Genomic DNA, 21,193 nt, shown 5'->3' with positions numbered 1-21,193 from the left:
TTAAGGGATTGAAGAACTAGAAGAATGGTGTGAGGCAGAATACCATGGGGACAGTGATGCAAATGATTTATAGGTGTGGTGAAGATCTGTATAAATGGAATTAGGAGAAATTTGTGAATGTTCAACACTAGATCCAACAAGAATCAGATCCTACTTAAACAAATACTGATGAACATAATCTTGCCAAATAGCGAGTGCAAAATTGGTCGGAGAGAGAGAGGAAATCATGTGGAGACAAAGATCTATGGCAATTTGGCTTAAGGAAGGGGACCAAAATACAAAGTATTTCCACTCAAAAGCTTCTCTTCAAAGAAAAAAGAATAGGATCCTAAAATTGCAAGATGGTTTTGGTGAATGGAAAGAAGGAGTCCAGAGGGATAACCTCATTATTGACTATTTTCAATCACTGTTCTCAGCTGCAGGTCAACAACATTCTATGAACTTTATGTCACAAATGAATAGAAGAGCTGCGGATCAGATGAATGCAGATCTATCAAGATCTTTCTTTGCAACAAAAGTGATTACAACTTTGAAGCAAATGTATCCCGCAAAAGCACTTGATCCAAATGGTATGTCCCTATATCCTTCCAAAGAGATTGGCATATCAAATGGGATTCCATTACAACAATTGTTCTCCAAGTACTCAATTCTGGTGAGTTTCCAAAAGAGTTAAATCACACTTTCAGTACTTTGATCCTAAAGATAAAATCTCTAGTGAAAGTTGCTGATTATCGTCCAATTACTCTTTGTAATGTTACAATTCGATATCAAAAGTAATTGCAAACAGACTAAAGCTAATATTGCCTTATATCATTTATGAATCCCAAGTGCTTTTGTTCATGGGAGACAAATCACAGATAATGTTCTCATTGCTTATGAACTTATTTATTTTTTGAGACACAAAAGAAATGGGAAGAAAGATTATATGTCTCTCAAACTAGACATGAGCAAAGTTTATGATAGAATCTAGTGAGACTTTTTGGAGAAGATTATGATTACACTTGGTTTCAATTCTAATTTGACAAATCTAATTATGAAGTGTATCAAATCTATTACCTTCGTTGTGCTTGTTAATGGGGTGCAAAAAGGCCATATTATTCCTACTCGAGGACTGAGACAAAGAGATCTCCTATCCCCTTCTTTATTCCTTTTATATACTGAAGGTTTACTCAGTTTGATGAGAAATTTAGGTGGAATTGAATGTATTGAAGGCATACAAATTTGCAAAAGGGCCCCTAGAGTAACTCATATACAGTTTGCAGATGATAGTGTCATCTTAGCAGATATGGAAACAAATAGAAAATTTCAAGATTTGCTCAATGCCTATGAAAGAGCCTTAGGACAGAAGATAAATAGAGAAAAAACTGCAATGGTTTTCAGCAAAAATGTGACTAAGGAATTGAAGAAAGATATTATGTCATAATGGGGGGCAGCCACATCCAACAATATGATAAATATTTGAGTTTACCTCCTATGGTTGGTAGATAAAAAACACAAGATTTTTCCGTCATCAAACAAAATGTATGGCAAAAACTTCAAACATGGAAAATAAGCTTGTTATCTCAAGATGGGAGGGAAGAACTTATCAAAGCAGTGGCTCTTTCTATTCCAATATATGCAATGAGCTGTTTTAAACTTCCTGACTCTTTATGCACTGAATTGGAGAGCATGATGGCACATTTTTGGTGGAGAAAGAGAGTAGAGGAAAAAAAAATTCACTAAATTAGTTGGGAGAAGATGTGTGAGTCAAAGTTTATAGGAGGATTGAGATTTAAGGACTTGAAGACTTTTAATATGGCTAGCCTAGCAAAATTGGAGAATTTTGCAGAATGAAGGCACTTTGCTGCACAAAATATATAAAGTGAAATATTTACCTAAAGTTAATTTGTTTGAAGCAAAGCTAGGAATACATCCTTCTTATGCTTGGAAAGGAATATGGGAAGCAAGTAAACTGTTGTATCACAGATGTAGATGGACGATTGGTAATGGAAAGTCAGTTAAGATCTTTCATGATCCTTGGATCCCAGGACTCAATATAAAAGAAGTTACATATTTGATTGTTGTAGAAGAAAAGGATGCTATTGTTGATTTTCTTATAGATGAAGATACTCAACGGTGGAATGTGGAAAAAATTGAGCCCTTTTCAATCCAAAGATTGCAGCAACAATTTTGAAGATTATCATTTCTCCTAATTTGAATGAAGACAACTGGAATAGAATCATGAAACAAATGGAAACTTTACTGTCAAGGGTGCTTATAAACTCTTTTATAGCTACTTAAAGCAGTCATCAGGGGAATCTTTGACGAAATATATATCAAGGGCTTTTTGGAAGAACATGTGGCAGATTAAACTTCCAAACAAGATAAAGATCTTCGCTTGGGGAGCCTGTCGAGATGGATTACCCACTTTTCACAATCTGAATAAAAAACATGTTGCATTAGATGATAAATGTGTTTTCTATCAACAGAGAAGTGAGGATCTTGCACATGCCTTATTTTTCTGTAATGAAATCCGAGACTGGTGGAATAAGTATTTCCCTTATTTACAAAAGGTTGAGACAGTAGTATCTATATGGGATATAGCACTCCTAGTTAAAGAAGAAGGCAATTTGGAGGACTTATCAAAATGTTTCTCAATGGCTTGGGGATTTTGGTCAAGAAGAAATAAGCTGATATATGAACATTTTATTATGAACCAAGATATGTGATTGAGTTTGTTCTATCTGCGCAGAAAATCCAACAGGAAGTGCAGTTTTCAGAAAATTGGTATGTCATTGGAAACCTCCTCCACCAAGTTTCTTGTAGCTAAATGTGGATGGAGCCTTGTTTTTTAATCAGAAAAAAGTGAGAGTGGGTCCAATTTTTAGAAATGAAATAGGAGAAGTTATATTGGCAGCTAGTAAAGTGTAGAATGAAGTGGCAAATCCAAAAACTATGGAAGCTCTTGCTATGTTAAGGGGTCTACAATTTTGTGTTACTTGAGGCATACCTAAGTTAATTGAGAGTGATTGCCTATTGTTAGTAAATGAGCTAAGCCTTGCTGGGGAGTCGTTTTCAGCTTTGGGAAATATGCTAGGAGAAATACAATGTCTACTAAAAGCTTGTTTAGAATGTCAAATGCAACATGTTAATAGAGTGGGCAATGAGGCAGCGCATAGGTTAGCTAGACATGCATGGAATATAGAGAATGTTGAGATGTGGGAAAATGTCCCAAATTCTGCTTTACACACCATTTGGCTTGATAAGAACAATCTGTAATGGATTTTGATGAAATGAAATTATGTTTTATATATATATATATATATATATAAGTTATGAAAATAGTATTAAATTTAGAAGGGTTGTAATTTCTTTTTGGGTTTTGATATAGGCTTCGAGTGATTATTTGGTATGTCAAAAGTGTCAATTTTTGGTGAGCAAACAAGGTAAGTAACTGATTCATGGATATTTTTACAGAATCTAAAAAACTATTGTTAATTTAAGATTGTTTGTGTTAGATTCAAAATATATGTTTACGTGCACATTTTTCATGTTATTTTGGATATGCATATGGGGAATTGTAGAAATTTTGTGAATTGTACTTGCTGGTTGTATCTCAAATATTCTGATATAATGCTTTTGGGGGTCAAGTAATATATTTTATTATTGTTGAGTGTTGTTGAGAATGCCCCGTTAAAATTGTCTTGAAATTTCGTAAACAAAAGGTACGTGTTTTTGGAGTATGATGTTAAGCTTGTAAGTTTGTTTTTTGTTGTTGAGTAGTTTTATAAATTTCGGTTCCATGATGTGTTGATATGACTTTTATGTAAGTTTATGGTTTGATTTATAGTATATTAGGTTTTAATAAAATAGATTTGTAGGATCTACCAAGTGTTAGATTTGAATCCTCCAACATGTGATTTTTTGGTTTAGTTTGTCTTTTTAGCATTGGGATCTTAAATCCATGGTTTCATCTTTATAACTCTTGTTCTTAAATTTTTCATTTATTGATTAAGTAGTATTTTAACTTTATGACTAAGGTTTTGTTGGATTTGGATTTGGATGGATTTAGAGGCTCTCGGGTTTATGGTTCTTTTGGTGTGATTATTTTCTAAGTCATGTTGATTTCAGTGCTTAAATTAAGTTAAAACTTGAATGTGTTGTTTCAAGATCTTATGCATGAAAATAAAGGATACAATCTTTTTGTTCATGTCAAATGCTATGTTTCGGATTCAAGCCAATTCTCATTTGTTGAGTAATGTGATTTTTGTTGTTATTCAAGTATGTCATCAACTAGGTTTGTGATGCCCTCACCCTCACTCGGAATTGGACAATGACTAAAGTATCAGGACACGTAACTCAAGACTACATACCCCCATACATGACAGTTAAGATTCAATGCACCTAGTGTATTTCTAACAATATGCAATAAATTGTAATGAAAATTCATATAAATCTAAATACGATTGAGAGCAATTTCAAAAGCATCATGGTACCATTTAAAACTATAGAATCCCAAAACGACTTATGTGTTCAAATTCGCCAAATACAATAGGGTTTTAAAACAACCATATCCCTCCAATAATCAGTTTCCTTTTTAGGCCTCTCTTTCTAGAGCCTAAGCCTACTTTGTTTCATCCTTGTTGATAATTTCCTTCAAAACCTTGGAAAGCTCCAGTACTTCCCTTATGAGGAGGTCAGCTACTTCGAGCCTATCTTCCATGGATGGCCCCGCCGAGTGCTTAGGGCTCTTCGAGGCCTCCTTCGCGGGTGGGGGATCTACTCTCTTCTGTTCATTTCCCTATGGTCTATATGTACAACTACCACAACTTATACCATTCTAGGTTTAGATTGGTAGTGGAAACTACCACGGTGAGATTTCAAGAAATCTCATTAAGTAAACAAATAACATGCAACAGATAACATAAGCATATATAGGCAAACTATGAAATGAATGCATGGACATGTACTTGACTAAAAAACCTAGTTCATGCAATTTGAATTTTCAAAAACATGTACCTGAGATCCTTTGACTTTTCAATAAAACATCATTCTCTTTTGCACATTGAACAGTTTCTTACACATCTTTAACTATTTGCCTTTTTCACTTCTTGTAACATGTGATTTGGATACCTCAAGGCTCCCCTACATACCGTGGGTTCCCCGCTAGTTATCTCAATCACTCAATGGCCCACTTGACCTTGGTGACTATGTCATAGTCCAGACGATAGTTCGCCATTTTACCTTCACTGCATATAACACATGAGGCACCCACTAGCTTAAGGTGCAATCCCACTTCGGCATCCTTTCCATAAGGATCCATTTGATGTCTGCTGATTGTACTTCGTCGATCCAGGAACTACCATTCCAATTTATACACTCCAGAGTGGATAGAGGAATTCCACCAGGACTTTCCTCCATCCTAGCAGTTGGGATCATGATAAAACATGAACATACTCTTTTCTTTCACAAATAGTAGACAACCCAAATGCATGTGCCATAACTTGTGACACTTTTCTTTTCATGAATCATTCGAACATGTAAATGTAGAGAATCATGTAACCATGTAACCAAACATTGAACATCTCAGTTTACGGCTTGAAAATATTAGAACATTCAAATACTCAATTCACAAACATAGGCAATAGCATTCGACACATGCCAAAGTAGAAGAACAATTTCTTAAACCCGAATACTATGCATGGACGAATCATTTGAGACTACACAAGGATGATATATGAAAGCAACTTGAACTATTATTTCTAAGAATGTCCGAAATATCATGGACAAGTAAACATGGCAAGATCAGCAAGCAAATCCAATTAGAAGGCATCATATCATAAGAGACTTCAATCAACCACTAGTTCATATGATAGAACATAGAAATGCAAAGTTCACACAACATATACAAATATCATCCAAACGCAGATTAAGAGTCAACTTACAAAAAATCCAAGGCAATGTAATACGATCAAACAAGTTGTAAAAAGTGCTCGTTTAATCTATTAGAAACAAGAAGTCATAACCCTAAATCTGACGTGTGTGGTTGTGCTAGGGTTTCTCTTGTTCATGGTGACACTCCTAGCATTCGGTGGCCCTTGGTTAAAGGTGGTCATGTCTCCCCCTTGACCTTATCAAGGTCTTAGGTGTGTGCATGTGTGCCTGGTGAGGTGCATGTCATGCATGGTGGTCAAGATTCCTTAGAAACGGGGTGGAGATCTCCATCTCTAGTTTTGGCCTCCCCCATTTGGGAAAATCCTAGTTTTCCTCAAGAACTTCTCAAAAGAAAAGGTCAAACATTTGGCATGATGTTGTGGTCTTCCTTGGATCCGAAGTCCTAGTGCCCCCCCCCCCACCCAAGTGTGTGCGAGTGTGACTTGTGAGTAGTGAGAGTTAGTACCGTGAGGCATCTTCCTTGAAAAAGTGGTTTCCAACCCCTTCCTTGCACGTGACTAAGAGAGGAGAGAGAGAGAGAGAGAAATAGTGTTTGTTTGGAGAAGAAAATGCAAAGCATGAAACTAAAATGGCATCCAAAAGACATTCTAATTGTCGGCCCTTATCCTTTTCTATGCCCCTTTGATTTCTCACACACTTCACCTTGGAAATGTAAGAAACCCACGCATGCACGCCATGTGGCATGCTCTTCATCATTGGCTGAATCCCCCCTTTCATCTTCCCACATCATTGTTTCCCTTGGGAAATCAAAAGTCTCATGACAAGTGGCGTGTAAGGCTCAAAACTGAAACCCTAAAGCCCCTTTGGTGTCCCTCCTATACGTCTATGTTCAATGAAACTATGGTGCTTAAAGGTCTTTTCACTAAAACCCTAATCACATTTTGGAGAGTGGGCGTACGCATGCTTACCACTTGGCAGATGGTGTGTGTGTTGGCCGCCCTCCTAATTTTCCCACATAGATCCTTCTTCTTCTAAACTCTTGCGGTTGCGTGTGATGTTTTTTCCCTAGGTGACCTTTCCTTTTCCCCATGCGCCTTCTTGAATCCCTAAATGAGTGACAAGTGGCGTGAGAGAGAAATAGAGTGTGTAGTGGCTAACACCATTAAGAACTACGGTTTGCTTCATTCTAGGCATCTCTTCCCATTCTAATCATTTCATCTTCTAGAAAAAAACCCCCATCCCAAGTGCATGCACGACACCTGGAAAAAAGGTTGGTTGGCCTTTCTCAGATGGGCATGAAACACCCCTTGGCCAAAACCTAAGGCTTCTTGGAGAAGTGTGCCCAAGTCTTTTGAGATATCTCATGGTCCATTCCCTATGCAATCATCTAGGAACACTCATAGTTTTGACAAGTGGCATGAAATGTGGGTGATTTTAGAGTGGGTGCATTGGTCGAGAGTCTAGGAAGATGGCCCTTGTCTTTCCCTAGGTGCCTTATGATTGCATCCTTTTAGAACCTTCTTGATGTGTGACAAGTGCCAAAACAGGTGGCCTAGGTCATGGTTCTTGTGCAAGGGCTTTTGGGTTACCAAAACCCTAAAGTCTCTTACCCCTTATTCCCTCAATCAAGTCTAGGTTAATTGTGCTCTGTGTGCGACATGTGGCTAAACCTTCGTGTGATAGGAATGTGCCCCATGTAATACCCGAATCCTACTAAGTAGGTCCTTACGCCATCTATTAATATTTTAAGTTAAATATTTTCGGATAAAGACTTTTACTATTTTATTGTAAAATTGGGTGTGCTTTTATTTTTTTAAAGTGGGTTACTAAATAATTCAAGGGTGTGATTTTATAAACTTGCAATTTTTCCTTTCAATCCCTTTAATTTTATTTACCCAAGAAAGGGTCCAAACTCTTTAATCTCCACCGTCCAACTCATAGGACAAGTTGAGTTGAAATTATTGACTTTTCTACTCTCTAGCCGAAACTTCCACAAGAAGCTAATTAGATATTTTTCTCTTTTCACTAGTCAGCTTCTTCTACAAGCTGCCTAGACTCTTCTTTCTTCTCCTACACTCTGGTTCCAAGGGACAAGAGAAACAAATCCTCTCCTTCTCCTTTACCCCATCGACGGCTTCCAAGGCAAGACAAGTGAATTCCCTTTCTCTTCTCCATTCACCCGTCGGTTCTAAGGCGCAAAAGATAGAAAATTCCCTCAAGTCCCCTCCCTTCACACGAGAGACTCTCGGTTTCCCTAGCCGTGCGATACCTCTCTTCTCCTCAAGCCGATCTCTCTCATTTCGTGAGCTTAAGATTTCCACCGTAAGCCTTCAACAAAAATTGACCTGCTTTGGATCATTCAGATTTCTCTTCCTTTTCTCATCTACTGTGTTTCCTTGGCTCAAAAAGGGGATCAAAGAAGGTGATTTTCCTTCCGTAATATTTTCCTTGAAAATGAGATTTTGCTAAGCAAATTGTGTCTTGTGATTTGGGGGGGTTTTCGGATTTCTATGTTAGCCGAGTAATTGTGATAGTTTCTAGACCAATTTCTTGTTGCTTCTCTAGTGTTTAATCTAGTGGGTAGTGACAGAACCCCTGTTTTTCTGGGCTGACCAAGCACCTTGAGGTTGCTTTGCCGTGTGTGTGAGTGATCTGTTTTATGGTTCCAGCCGCGTGTGTGTGTGCTCTGCTTGAGGTTGTTTGCTGTGGGTCATGTTCTGTTTTGGTGCATTTGTTAGTTAACTTAGTTAGCCTCAAGTGTTGATTAATTGGTATGTTGATGTATAGATATATGTATGTGGACAAGAAGCCGTGTGTGTGTGTTTAGGTTCCATTTTAATGTTCCATCCGTGTGTTGCACAAAGCAAAATCTGTAGCCATCCTGGTGTTTATCAAGCCCAAGCCATGTTTTAATTTTATTAAAGTCATGTCTTTATGTGTTAAAATTATTAGAGTTAAAGTTTATAGTTTAGACATGTTTTCCTAAGATTTATGGCCTAAGTAAGCCACCAAGACTTTTAAATTAAATTAGTAAGCTTACTTTAGGAAATCGTAAATTACCAAGAGTTGTATCTCTTTATTGGGACTGTTTTCAGAATATGTATATATATAAGGCTTTCTTGAGTTTTTACCACTCTTATATTGTTTAATTATATAGATAGGATCTTAGTTAAGTGAAGGATGTTTGAACCATGAAAATACTAGAACTTGCTAGCTGCCCATGTCTTGTAAAATTCTGAAATTTTGTTCCATCATGGAAGTCTAAACCAGCCCTTTTACCCCTTTTACTCAACCTCACTCCTTGGCTAACCAAAGATAAACCTTAGTAGGAAGAACCCTTGAAGAACAAGTGACAAAAACCAACCTCTTGCAAGCATTGTCTTTTGTTAGATTTATTTCCATATGAGGTTGCACAACTGTTAAAATGCTCTCTTTGATGAAAATTCCAGATTTGTAGCACTCCCTTGTTCCCTTCCACTCTTGAATAAATTCTTACCATCCTATACATTTTAACTTATGATTCGTACCTATCTCTTGTATAGAAAATAGTAGCCTTTAAAGAGGGACATCAAGCAAGCTTTATATTTTCATAGGTTTCTTAAATGTTGGAATGAGGATACTATGAGTTGACTTAGTGCCATGTATGTAGCCAAATGGGTTAAGGAAGGCACTTAAATCCCAAAGTATTGGGCGCGTAAGAGTGTCGGATAGTAAGACTTTAAGTGAAATGAATATTAATGTGTTTATTTCATTTCATTCAATAGGAATTCATTTCAAGATTCAAAGAACTTTTTTGTAAAGCATCGAGGTAAGTAGCTATGACCATGCTCCTTACACACAAAGCACTCTTATGAAAATGTCTCTCTCTCTCTCTCCCCTTCCAAATGTTTCTCTTATAAAAGAATAGATGCATGTATAGTATGTACAAGCCTTTCTTGATAGCCCCTGTTAAGTACCCTATTAATTACCATTGTGTGTATGTAAGGTAATGTATCATGAGATTTTATGCATGCTCTCTCTTAAATAATTATGCCTTATCTATATGTAGCATGACATGAATCATTCCTTTTAAAGAAATGCATACGCATTGGCGCTAAATGAAGATAATGAAAACGTTAATTTTTCTAAAGAAAGGAAAGGAAAAGGAATGAAAGCATGAATGTATGAATATACGTAACTGCCACATGTATGAAAAGGGTACCAAATGAATGGGCAGATTGCAATGCCGGGTAAGTAGTACTGGTAGTGCACCCAGTGCTGCCCCTATGAAAAGGGATTCCAAACCTGTGGCCGCAGGCGGGATCCGAGTCCAAAAGACCACTAACCCTAACACACGGGGCGTAATAGTGTGTACTGTTCCAAGAAAGTGAAATGCAAAGTAAAGTCATTTCTAAGAAATGTTATGCGTGAAAGCAAGTAATGTTTATGCATGAAAGTAAAGAAATGTTTATGCATAAAAGTATAGTCATTCCTTAATTGTTTATACATGAAAGTAAGCTTATGTCATAGAAATATTACGCATGAAAGTATAGATATTCCTTAAACTGTTTATGCATGACTGAAAGTATAGATATTCTTTAAGCTGTTTATGCCTGAATGAAAGTATAGATATTCCTTAAACTGTTTATGCATGAAAGCCTTGTGAAGAACTTGCAATTGTCTATGTATGCAAGTTTTCGAAAGAAAGATTATGTGATTAATAAGTTAACGGCATGGTGCATTGCTTACTGAGTATTATACTCACTTTGTGTTTATGTTTTAAACGTCCAGGTATGAACGATGAGGCTGGGGAGCTAGGCACTGCTGAGGAGGGAGGGGCTGATTTTTAGAATTCCCTGTCGATTCAATTTTAATGATAATGGTTATGTCTTTATGTTTTTATGATGGGTCCCATGTTGGGATGTTTTGTTGGTTTGACTTTAATACAATATATCCTTGGGTATGATGTAAGTACTATGGTGGGGTGATGGTGATGGTGTAACTTCTATAGTGGGGTGACGGTAATCCCACATAAGAAGGTTAAATGCCTTTTTGTATGTGTTATGGGACAGAGTCCCCTTTTTATTAGAACTAGCGATGTTTTAAATGAATGAGTGATGGACTTTGAGAGTCCTTTGGGTAATATGTTGAACAGATTGTCTATCAGGTGCTTGCTTTTAAATTAGGAACGCAGTGTACATGCATGACATGTTCGCGCTTATCCCTTTTACCCTAGTTGAAAAAAAAAATACATACTAATATTAATAAGGAAAGAACAGGTCTCAAGTCGCGATCCCGTCCTAGTAATGGGACAGGGTTGTGACAAATCTTGGTATCAGAGCAAAGGTTATAAGGTTCTGTAGACTTTAGGGATGAACTGAGCTAAAGTCCTCTCTCTAAAGGTTGCCAAGCTCCGCAGGAAGTTTAAAAGGTATTTTCTTATTGAGTATCATGAATTATGTTAGAATGATTGCAAGGTATGCATATTTGTTTCATATGAGTCCATTGCTATGGTTACTGTTATACGTGTTTTAGTATGGCACCAATAGGTAATAGTAAGGAAGACGGATGTTGGGGGGCAACCCCATTCCCGTAGTGTAGAGAATTAGTAGAAGGTTTCCAGAGATATGAGGGACCTCACCAATGCAACTGTATGCCTAATGGAGGTAGTTATTGGCGGACAAACCGAGACGCAAGCGAATCCAACATTCAACAACCTTCGAACTATTCGGTAGACAGCACTCTTTGGTGTTTGCGGGCAAGTGTAGCGAAGCGAATGCTGACAACTGGATCGAGCGCTTAGAGAAGATCTTCCGCGTAGCCTTGTGTCCTAAACAAGAGAAGATGGAATTTGCTGCTTACAACTTATTGACGTGGCAAACGGGTATTAGAAGTCTACTCATGGGCTTATTCTGCAAGAGTTAAGCGAGGCAACTCCAATTACATAGGCGATATTCAGAAAAGCTTTCACTAATCTGTTCTTTCTCTTTTCCCCATCATGCGTTAATGTTAGGCGATTCGGTTGTTGCACACTCTTTTGTATCACAGAAGCTTGTGTGTTTAAGCGAGAGAACTCTCATGTCCTTAAGAGTGTGTGATATACTTTTCTAGTCCACTTGGAGACTCTGTAAATTGTAGTTTCGTATTGGAGGGATGCACGATAGAGATACAAGGTCGGCATCTCCTTGCCGATTTAATCCTATTCGACCTGGAGGAGTTCGATGCCATTTTGGGCATGGACTGGTTATCTAAGCACCATGCCTGCATACCTGCATACCTGCATGGAGTGTTTCGATAAGAGAGTGGTCATTAGACCACCTGGTGAGACAGAGTTCCGCTTCTGTGTAGTGGGTAAGCGCCCTAAGCCAAGATGGTTTCCACGCTAAAGGCAACCGAGGTGCTGAAAAAGGGTTGCATGGGATTCTTTGCCAATTTGGCGATGTCTCAACCAAATGAGCCTCAGTTCTAAACACTGATGTAGTGAGGGAGTTCCCCATTGTCTTCCGAATGAGTTACCTTGTTTACTTCCGAATAGAGAGATTGAGTCTCAATAGATCTTCCATTGGGAACGATGCCGATCTCCAAAACACCCTACTGGATGGCACGTGTAGAGATCGAGGAGCCTAAGGATCGTTTGCAATAATTATTAGAGAAGGGCTTTATTTGCCCTAGCTTGTCACCATGGGGAGCACCAGTTCTCTTTGTGAAGAAGAAAGACAGATCGTTGCACCTTTTCATCGATTATAGAGAACTAAACGAGGTGGCCTTTAAGAATCGATATCCGTTACCTTAGATCAACGATCTATTTGATCAGCTTCAAGGAGCACAGGTATTCTCGAGGATTGATCTCCATTCAGGATATTACCAGTAGAAGACGAAGATGGAAGATGCTCCTAAGACTGCCTTTAGGACAAGGTACGAACATTACAAATTTCTTGTAATGTCCTTTGGGTTGACTAAGGCTTTAGCGGCTTTTATGAATTTAATGAACCGTATATTCCATGAGTACGTTGACCCATTCGTTATTATATTTATTGACGATATCCTTGTTTATTCTAAGAACCTGGAGGAACATGCAAAGCACCTGGAAGTGATCCTACAAATTATAACGGATAAGAAACTGTATGTCAAATTGACCAAGTGTGAGTTTTGGCTACAAAAGATTTCTTTCTTTGGCCACATAGTGTCGAAAGATGGGATCTCTATGGATCCTTCGAAGGTCGAGGCAATTGTAGAATAGCCTAGACCTAAGACGGTCCAAGAGATCAGGAGCTTTTTGGGTCTTGCGAGGTATTACCAGAGAATTGTTGAAGGGTTTTCCCCTCATTGCAATGCCATGACAAAGCTCACCAGGCAAGGAAAGAAATTTGTTTGGACTGAGGAGTGTGAGAAAAGCTTCTAGGAGTTGAAGGAGAAGCTTGTGAAGGCGCCTGTTCTAATTATACCATCGGGTACAGGTGGTTCGTGATGTATAGCGACGTGTCACACCAAGGGTTGGGATGTGTCCTGATGTACCATGGGAGAGTTGTAGCGTATGCCTCACACCAACTCAAGGATTACGAGCGCAACTACCTAACCCCCTAGAGCTAGCAGCAGTCATTTTTGCCTTAAAGGTTTGGCAACATTACTTTTACAGGGAATGCTGCGAGATCTACACGGACCACAAGTCTTAATTATTCCTTTTCCCAGAAGGAATTAGATGTGAGACGACGCAGGTGGTTGGAGCTGATAAGGGATTATGACTATACCATCAACTACCGTCTCGACAAGGCTGATGCTGTAACAGATGCCCTCAGTAGGAAATTTTCTTCTAGTACCCTTGTAAGCATGTACATCCCTCAGAAATTATTCTCCTGGACATGGAGAAGCTAGGAGTGGAGATGGTGAGGGATGTATAGGCAAGTTAAGTACCCTGGTCCTTAGTCCGACAGTATCAGACCAGATTAAGGCTGATAAGATTGAGATGTCAGCCTCTAGAAGATCAAGGCAGAGGTTTCAGAAGGGAAGCAACTTGACCTTATTGTTTTTGATGATGGGTCCCTACGGTTCAAGGGGAGACCTTGTGTACAAGTAGAGAATGAATTACGGGACCTACTACCGAGGGAGGTGTACAGGTCTTTATACACAGTGCATCCAGGTAGCACCAGGATGTACCGAGACCTAAGACAACACTACTGGTGGAGCGGAATGAAGAAGGATGTATCTATTTTTGTAGCTCAATGTTTGACGTGCCCGATGGTTAAGGTCGAGCATTAAAGGCCTCCGGGAACGCTACAACCATAACCAATCCCAATTTGGCCATGGGATGAGATTAGCATGAACTTCGTGACAGGATTTCGTAAATCCCGGGCGGATAAGACTCCACATGGATAATCATTGATAGGTTGTCTAAGACAGCTCACTCCGTTCTATTTAGATGACCTAGTCGACGAGCAAATTAGCAGAGCCGTAGATCCGAAAATTAGTCAGGCTACATGGAGTTCCATCCAAGACAATATCGGATAGGGACTCGCGATTTGCTTCAACTTTTTGGAGGAGCATGCAAAGGAACCTGGGAATAGAATTGGCTTACAGCACTGCTTTCCACCCTCAGACAGATGGCCAGTCCGGAAGGACAATTCAGATTCGGGAGGATATGGTACGGGCATGTATCTTGGATTTCAAGGAGAGTTGGAAAATATACTTTCCACCAGTTGAGTTCGCTTATAATAATAGCCACCAGGAGAGCATTAACACGGCATCATACGAAGTTTTGTATGGATGCAAATGTAGATCGCCCCTTTATTGGGACGAGGTTGGTGAGAAAAGAATGCTGGGCCCTGGCATAGCTCAGAATATGCAAGAGAAGGTGGCTATCATTAGAAAAAGACTTGCTTTGGCCTTCGAGAGGCAGAAGAAATACGCCGATCGTAGGAGAAAGGAGCTACACTTTGAAGTAGGAGATAAGGTATTCCTACAGGTGCCTCCAATGAAGGGAGTGATGGGTTTCGGCAAGAACAGCAAGTTAACTCCAAGAAATATTGGCCCGTTCGAGATTCTTGAAAAGGTGGGAGCAGTGGCATGTTGGCTTGCACTACCTACACAGTTTTCAACCATGATTGATGTTTTCCTTGTCTCGATGCTCCGGAGATATGTGCACAATTCCACCCCTGTGCTGGATTATGAACCTCTCCAGGTGCGCAAGGACTTCTCTTATGAGGAAACGCTGGTTCAAATTATGGACCGAGAGGTCTGAGTACTTCGTAACAAACGATCCCGATGGTCAAAGTACTATGGAACCACCACACGGAACAAGAGGTGACGTGGAGCACGAAGACGACATGAGTGATAAATATCCCACCCTTTTTTCCTTGAGGTACGTTCAATCTCGAGGACGAGATTGTTTTTAAAGGGGGTAGAGTTGTAATACCCGAATCCTACTACGTAGGTCCTTACGTCATCAATTAATATTTTAAGTTAAATATTTTGAGATAAAGACTTTTATTATTTTATTGTTTATTATTTTATTTTAGGATGGGAGTGCTTTTATTTTTTTAAAGTGGGTTACTAAATAATTCAAGGGTTGATTTTGTAATTTTTCCTTTCAATCCCTTTAATTTTATTTACCCAAGAAAGGGTCCAAACTCTTTAATCTCCACCGTCCAACTCATAGGACAAGTTGAGTTGAAATTATTGACTTTTCTACTTTCTAGCCGAAGCTTCCTCAAGAAGCTAATCAGATATTTTTCACTTTTCACTAGTCGGCTTCTTCCACAAGCTGCCTAGACTCTTCTTTCTTCTCCCTACACGTTGGTTCCAAGGGACAAGAGAAACAAATCCTCTCCTTCTCCTTTACCCCATCGACAGCTTCCAAGGCAAGACAAGTGAATTCCCTTTCTCTTCTCCATTCACCCGTCGGTTGTAAGGCACAAAAGAGAGAAACTTCCCTCAAGTCCCCTCCCTTCACACGAGAGACTCTCGGTTTCCCTAGCCGTGCGATACCTCTCTTCTCCTCAAGTCGATCTCTCTCATTTCGTGAGCTTAAGATTTCCACAATAAGCCTTCAAGAAAAATTGACCTGCTTTGGGTCTTTCGGATTTCTCTTCCTCTTTTCATCTGCTGTGTTTTCGTGGCTCGAAAAGGGGATCAAAGAAGGTGATGTTCCTTCCGTAATATTTTCCTTGCAGTTGAGATTTTGCTAAGCAAATTGTGTCTTGTGATTTGGGGGGGTTTTCAGATTTCTGTGTTAGCTGACTAATTGTGATAGTTTCTAGACCAGTTTCTTGTTGCTTCTCTAGTGTTTAATCTAGTGGGTAGTGACCGAACCCCTGTTTTTCTGGGCTGACCAAGCACCTTGAGGTTGCTTTGCCGTGTGTTGTGCTCTGTTCTAGCCGTGTGTGTGAGTGTTCTGTTTTATGGTTCCAGTCGCATGTGTGTGTGCTTTGCTTGAGGTTGTTTGCCGTGGGTCATGTTCTGTTTTGGTGTATTTGTTAGTTAACTTAGTTAGCCTCAAGTGTTGATTAATTGGTATGTTGATGTATAGATATATGTATGTGGACAAGAAGCCGTGTGTGTGTGTTTAGGTTCTGTTTTAATGTTCCATCTGTGTGTTGCACAAAGCAAAATTTGTAGCCATCCTGGTGTTTATCAAGCCCAAGCCATGTTTTAATTTTATTAAAGTCATGTCTTTATGTGTTAAAATTATTAGAGTTAAAGTTTATAGTTTAGACATGTTTTCCTAAGATTTATGGCCTAAGTAAGCCACCAAGACTTTTAAATTAAATTAGTAAGCTTACTTTAGGAATTCATAAATTACCAAGAGTTGTATCTCTTTATTGGGACTGTTTTCAGAATATGTATATATATAAGGCTTTCTTGAGTTTTTACCACTCTTATATTGTTTAATTATATAGATTGGATCTTAGTTAAGTGAAGGATGTTTGAACCATGAAAATACTAGAACTTGCTAGCTGCCCATGTCTTGTAAAATTCTGAAATTTTGTTCCATCATGGAAGTCTAAACCAGCCCTTTTACCCCTTTTACTCAACCTCACTCCTTGGCTAACCAATGATAAACCTTAGTAGGAAGAACCCTTGAAGAACAAGTGACAAAAACCAACCTCTTGCAAGCATTCTCTTTTGTTAAATTTATTTCCATATGAGGTTGCACAACTGTTAAAATGCTCTCTTAAATGAAAATTCCAGATTTGTAGCACTCCCTTGTTCCCTTCCACTCTTGAATAAATTCTTACCATCCTATACATTTTAACTTATGATTCGTACCTATCTCTTGTATAGAAAATAGTAGCCTTTAAAGAGGGACAGCAAGCAAGCTTTATATTTTCATGGGTTTCTTAAATGTCGGAATGAGGATACTAAGAGTTGACTTAGTGCCATGTATGTAGCCAATTGGGCTAAGGAAGGCACTTAAATCCCAAAGTAGTGGAAGCGTAAGAGTGTCGGATAGTAAGACTTTAAGTGAAATGAATATTAATATGTTTATTTCATTTCATTGAATAGGAATTCATTTCAAGATTCAAATAACTTATTTGGAAAGCATCGAGGTAAGTAGCTATGACCATGCTCCTTACACACAAAGCACTCTTATGAAAAGGTCTCTGTCTCTCTTTCCTTCCAAATGTTTCTCTTATGAAAGAATAGATGCATGTATAGTACGTATAAGCCTTTCTTGATAGCCCCTATTAAGTACCGTATTAATTACCATTGTGTGTATGTAAGGTAATGTATTATGAGATTTTATGCATGCTCTCTCTTAAATAATTATGCCTTATCTATATGTAGCATGACATGAATCATTCTTTTTAAAGAAATGCATACGCATTGGCACTAAATGACAATAATGAAAAGGTTAATTTTTCTAGAGAAAGGAAAGGAAAAGGAATGAAAGCATGAATGTATGAATGTACATAATGACCACATGTATGAAAAGGGTACCAAAAGAACGGGTAGATTGCAATGACGGGTAAGTAGTACTGGTAGTGCACCCAGTGCTACCCCCTATGAAAAGGAATTCCCAACCTGTAGCCGCGGGCGGGATCCGGGTCGAAAAGACCGCTAACCCCAACACACGGGGCGTAATAGTGTGTACTGGCCCAAGAAAGTGAAATGTAAAGTAAAGTCATTTCTAAGAAATGTTATGCGTGAAAGCAAGTAATGTTTATGCATGAAAGCAAAGAAATGGTTTTGCATGAAAGTATAGTCATTCCTTAATTGTTTATACATGAAAGTAAGGTTATGTCATAGAAATATTACGCATGAAAGTATAGATATTCCTCAAACTGTTTATGCATGAATGAAAGTATAGATATTCCTTAAACTGTTTATGCATGAAAGCCTTGTGAAGAACTTGCAATTGTCTATATATGCATGTTTTCGAAAGAAAGATTATGTGATTAATAAGTTAACAGCAAGGTGCACTGCTTACTGAGTATTAGACTCACTTTGTGTTTATGTTTAAACGTCCAGGTATGAACGATGAGGCTGGGGAGCTAGGCACTGCTGAGGAGGGAGGGGCTGATGCTTAGAATTCCCTGTCGGTTCAATTTAATGATAATGGTTATGTCTTTATGTTTTTATGATGGGTCCCATGTTCGGATGTTTTGTTGGTTTGACTTTAATACAATATGTCCTTGGGTATGATGTAAGTACCATGGTGGGGTGATGGTAATGGTGTAACTTCTATAGTGGGGTGACGGTAACCCCACATAAGAAGGTTCAATGCCTTTTTGTATGTGTTCTGGGTACGGAGTCCCTTTTTTATTGGAACTAGCGATGTTTTAAATGAATGAGTGATGGACTCTGAGAGTCCTTTGGGTAATATGTTGAACAGATTGTCTATCAGGTGCTTGCTTTTAAATTTGGAACGCAGTGTACATGCATAACATGTTCCCGCTTATCCCTTTTACCCTAGTAGAAAAAAAAAATACATACTAATATTAATAAGGAAAGAACAGGTCTCAAGTCGCGATCCCGTCCTAGTAATGGGACAGGGTTGTGACACCCATGTCCCTCTAGGGTTTTGGACTCTAGTCCAATGGGCCTCCTGAATTTGTTGGCCTTGATGGGCCTCCCCTGTCGGCTTAGATGCTCAATGCACCAAAACAATTAAATAACTAAATAAAGCTCAAGGTTTCCAAGTACAATACACCTCTTGCATGGCCCAGAATTAATCAAAAACACAGGCGAGGACTTGGCTAAGTCCGGGTTGTCACAAGTTTGAATGATTAACATATTAGAAATGAGATTTGTGGAATTTTGGAGTTCTTGGTGTTAAAATGCAAGTGATAGAAAAAAAAAATCAAGATTAGGTTCGATTTGACCTAGTCTTGATGTTTTGTGTGATTCTTTGAAATGATGGGTTTATGATTTTGAAAAATGCTTAATTTTGTATTTTGACATAATATTAGAATTAGGAAATTGATATTTATGAGTTGTTAAAATCGGGTCTAAGCATGATGGTGTGATAAATAACCAAAAGCAAACTAGGTGAAGTTTTGATTTAGTTAGGTTTGGCCAAGAGATTTTTAGGTAATCGATGTGAGATTTTGTAAATTCTAAGCCCATAAATGGACTTAGATTGGAATTTAAATGAGGTATGAATTTTTGGTAAGATTTGGGGCCCTTTTGCAATTTTCATAAGTTTAGGGTTAAATTGCAATTTCTCAAAAGTTGGGATGATTTTGCAAATTAAGCCCAAAGTGATTAAGTTATGTTTTTATGAGGAATAATTAAGAATTTGTATCCCTAGAATGTCTTTCATTTTAGCACACACTACACTTACTTTACACATGGATTTATGTATATTAGCTTCTAACTTGTGGTATATTTATGTATGTGAGATGGTAAGGTTCAAACAATTATATTCATGTTTTCTTACTTAATTGAATTATTTATTGCGAATTATTTATTGCCATGCCATGTCATTTTAAATATAGATCATGAAGATCTATTACATGTTATGAATGCCATATCATAAGCATACTAGTCTGTCACGAAAATGTTTCTCAGTCATGAGTAAGTTGTTATGTTTTATCATGACTCCAAATGCTAGGATGGGATATTATCCCATTGGAACTCCCCTATCCACTTTGGAGTGATTAAAGTAGAGTGGAGTCCCCTGAATTCACAAAGTATAGTTAACAGACTTGAATGAGACTTAAGAAACTAGTTTCTAAAACGAAGTCAGACCACCTAACATCGGTGGGTGCCGAACCATGCTACAACTAATAGCTAGAAATTACCTTCAGGTAAAATCTTCATGATAACGTACTCACAACCAGTGTGAAAATCTGTGATGTGTTGTGGTACTAACATGAGCACATGGTCTATGGGGAGTCATTGAGCATCCATTATCACATAAACAGACATGTATAAGAATGGATGTTTTATGTTTACGCAAGCAACCATGCCATGTTCATGATAAGTTATGTTGTTACTAAGTTATGTTTTCATAAGAAAGTCCACTCGTCAAGCATACATGTAATAGCCCGCAAAAATTCAGTAGATGAATTTCTTTCAAACTTAAGAATGTCGTGAAATCCTGGAAAGATTTCATGAATTGAGCCACCAATTAGGTTTTTGCCAGCCAACATAGTTGAATTCCAACCAACTATGGTGACAAACTTGCCTTTTTGCCTATTTACAACACTTAGGAGTATAAGTTGGCAAAATGGATTGCATCATTAGTCTCGAATGAATATTTAGGATTTTACGGTGCAATGTTATGTTTACTGCTTCTCGGATGAAAAGTATCCAAGAGTGCCTTTTTATTTAATCGAGGCACTTAAGAGCTAGATTTTGTGAGACTAATTGCATCAATAGACTCCTATGATCATTTAGAATTTTATAGTACAATAATAATTTTTGCAAGTTTTTGGGTGAATAGTGACACCTAGGATATCGCCGCATGGCACCCAGTTCAAACAATTGTCAAATCACTAGGATTACTCTTTGGATGGACACTTTGCACATTCCTAGGCACTCATTAGAAAGGTAATGGGACACTTGCCACTTAGTGAGTTAAGTTTGATGGAATGGAGGCAATTCAAGCCATGTGATCGTGCCACCTATGCAAATACTATTCTGACCACCCGAAACACTTTTTGATTAACCAAAAGAGGGTTTCAATCTTAGTGAAATCCCAACATACTGGACTCCTATTGAAACCCTAAAACCCTCATGATGACCAAAACCCTAAATCTTCATTTCAACCCTATGTGGCCCAATTTTTTATTAAGTATTTAATCACACGAATTAATCACCTTCACATGTTATTAATGACTCAATTTTTCATTCATACAGCCTTAACCACTCTATTACATCTTGGTAATCACACTGGGCA

The 21,193-nt window shown here is 38.3% G+C and overlaps 3 long non-coding RNA genes across 5 annotated transcripts in view; 2 read left to right on the top strand and 1 right to left on the bottom strand.

Moving 5' to 3' along the window:
* Nucleotides 1-2,442: 2,442 nt before the first annotated feature.
* On the bottom strand, nt 2,443-18,829 carry LOC121251785. Its single transcript, XR_005938111.1, has 3 exons — nt 18,598-18,829; nt 17,814-17,825; nt 2,443-2,458 (listed from the first exon to the last, which is right to left on the bottom strand). It is a non-coding gene; the product is annotated as an uncharacterized LOC121251785 (long non-coding RNA).
* LOC121251786 lies at nt 2,704-8,466 on the top strand. Its single transcript, XR_005938112.1, has 4 exons — nt 2,704-2,716; nt 4,830-4,833; nt 7,209-7,212; nt 8,409-8,466. It is a non-coding gene; the product is annotated as an uncharacterized LOC121251786 (long non-coding RNA).
* LOC121251783 overlaps nt 9,637-21,193 on the top strand; it is a 26,322-nt gene continuing 14,765 nt past the window's right edge. Inside the window, exons 1-2 of one of the 3 annotated variants that reach the window (XR_005938110.1) lie at nt 9,637-9,682; nt 18,319-18,666. This is a non-coding gene — a long non-coding RNA (uncharacterized LOC121251783). Of the gene's footprint in view, nt 9,683-15,643; nt 15,988-18,318; nt 18,667-21,193 lie in introns of those variants that run through there. The other 2 variants (XR_005938108.1, XR_005938109.1) reach the window with 2 other exon arrangements.

Source organism: Juglans microcarpa x Juglans regia, chromosome 2S (assembly GCF_004785595.1).
Source record: "Juglans microcarpa x Juglans regia isolate MS1-56 chromosome 2S, Jm3101_v1.0, whole genome shotgun sequence".
NCBI classification, from domain to species: domain Eukaryota; kingdom Viridiplantae; phylum Streptophyta; class Magnoliopsida; order Fagales; family Juglandaceae; genus Juglans; species Juglans microcarpa x Juglans regia.
The sequence above is the reverse complement of the archived record's forward strand: the minus strand, read 5'-3'. Positions and strand labels throughout refer to the sequence as shown.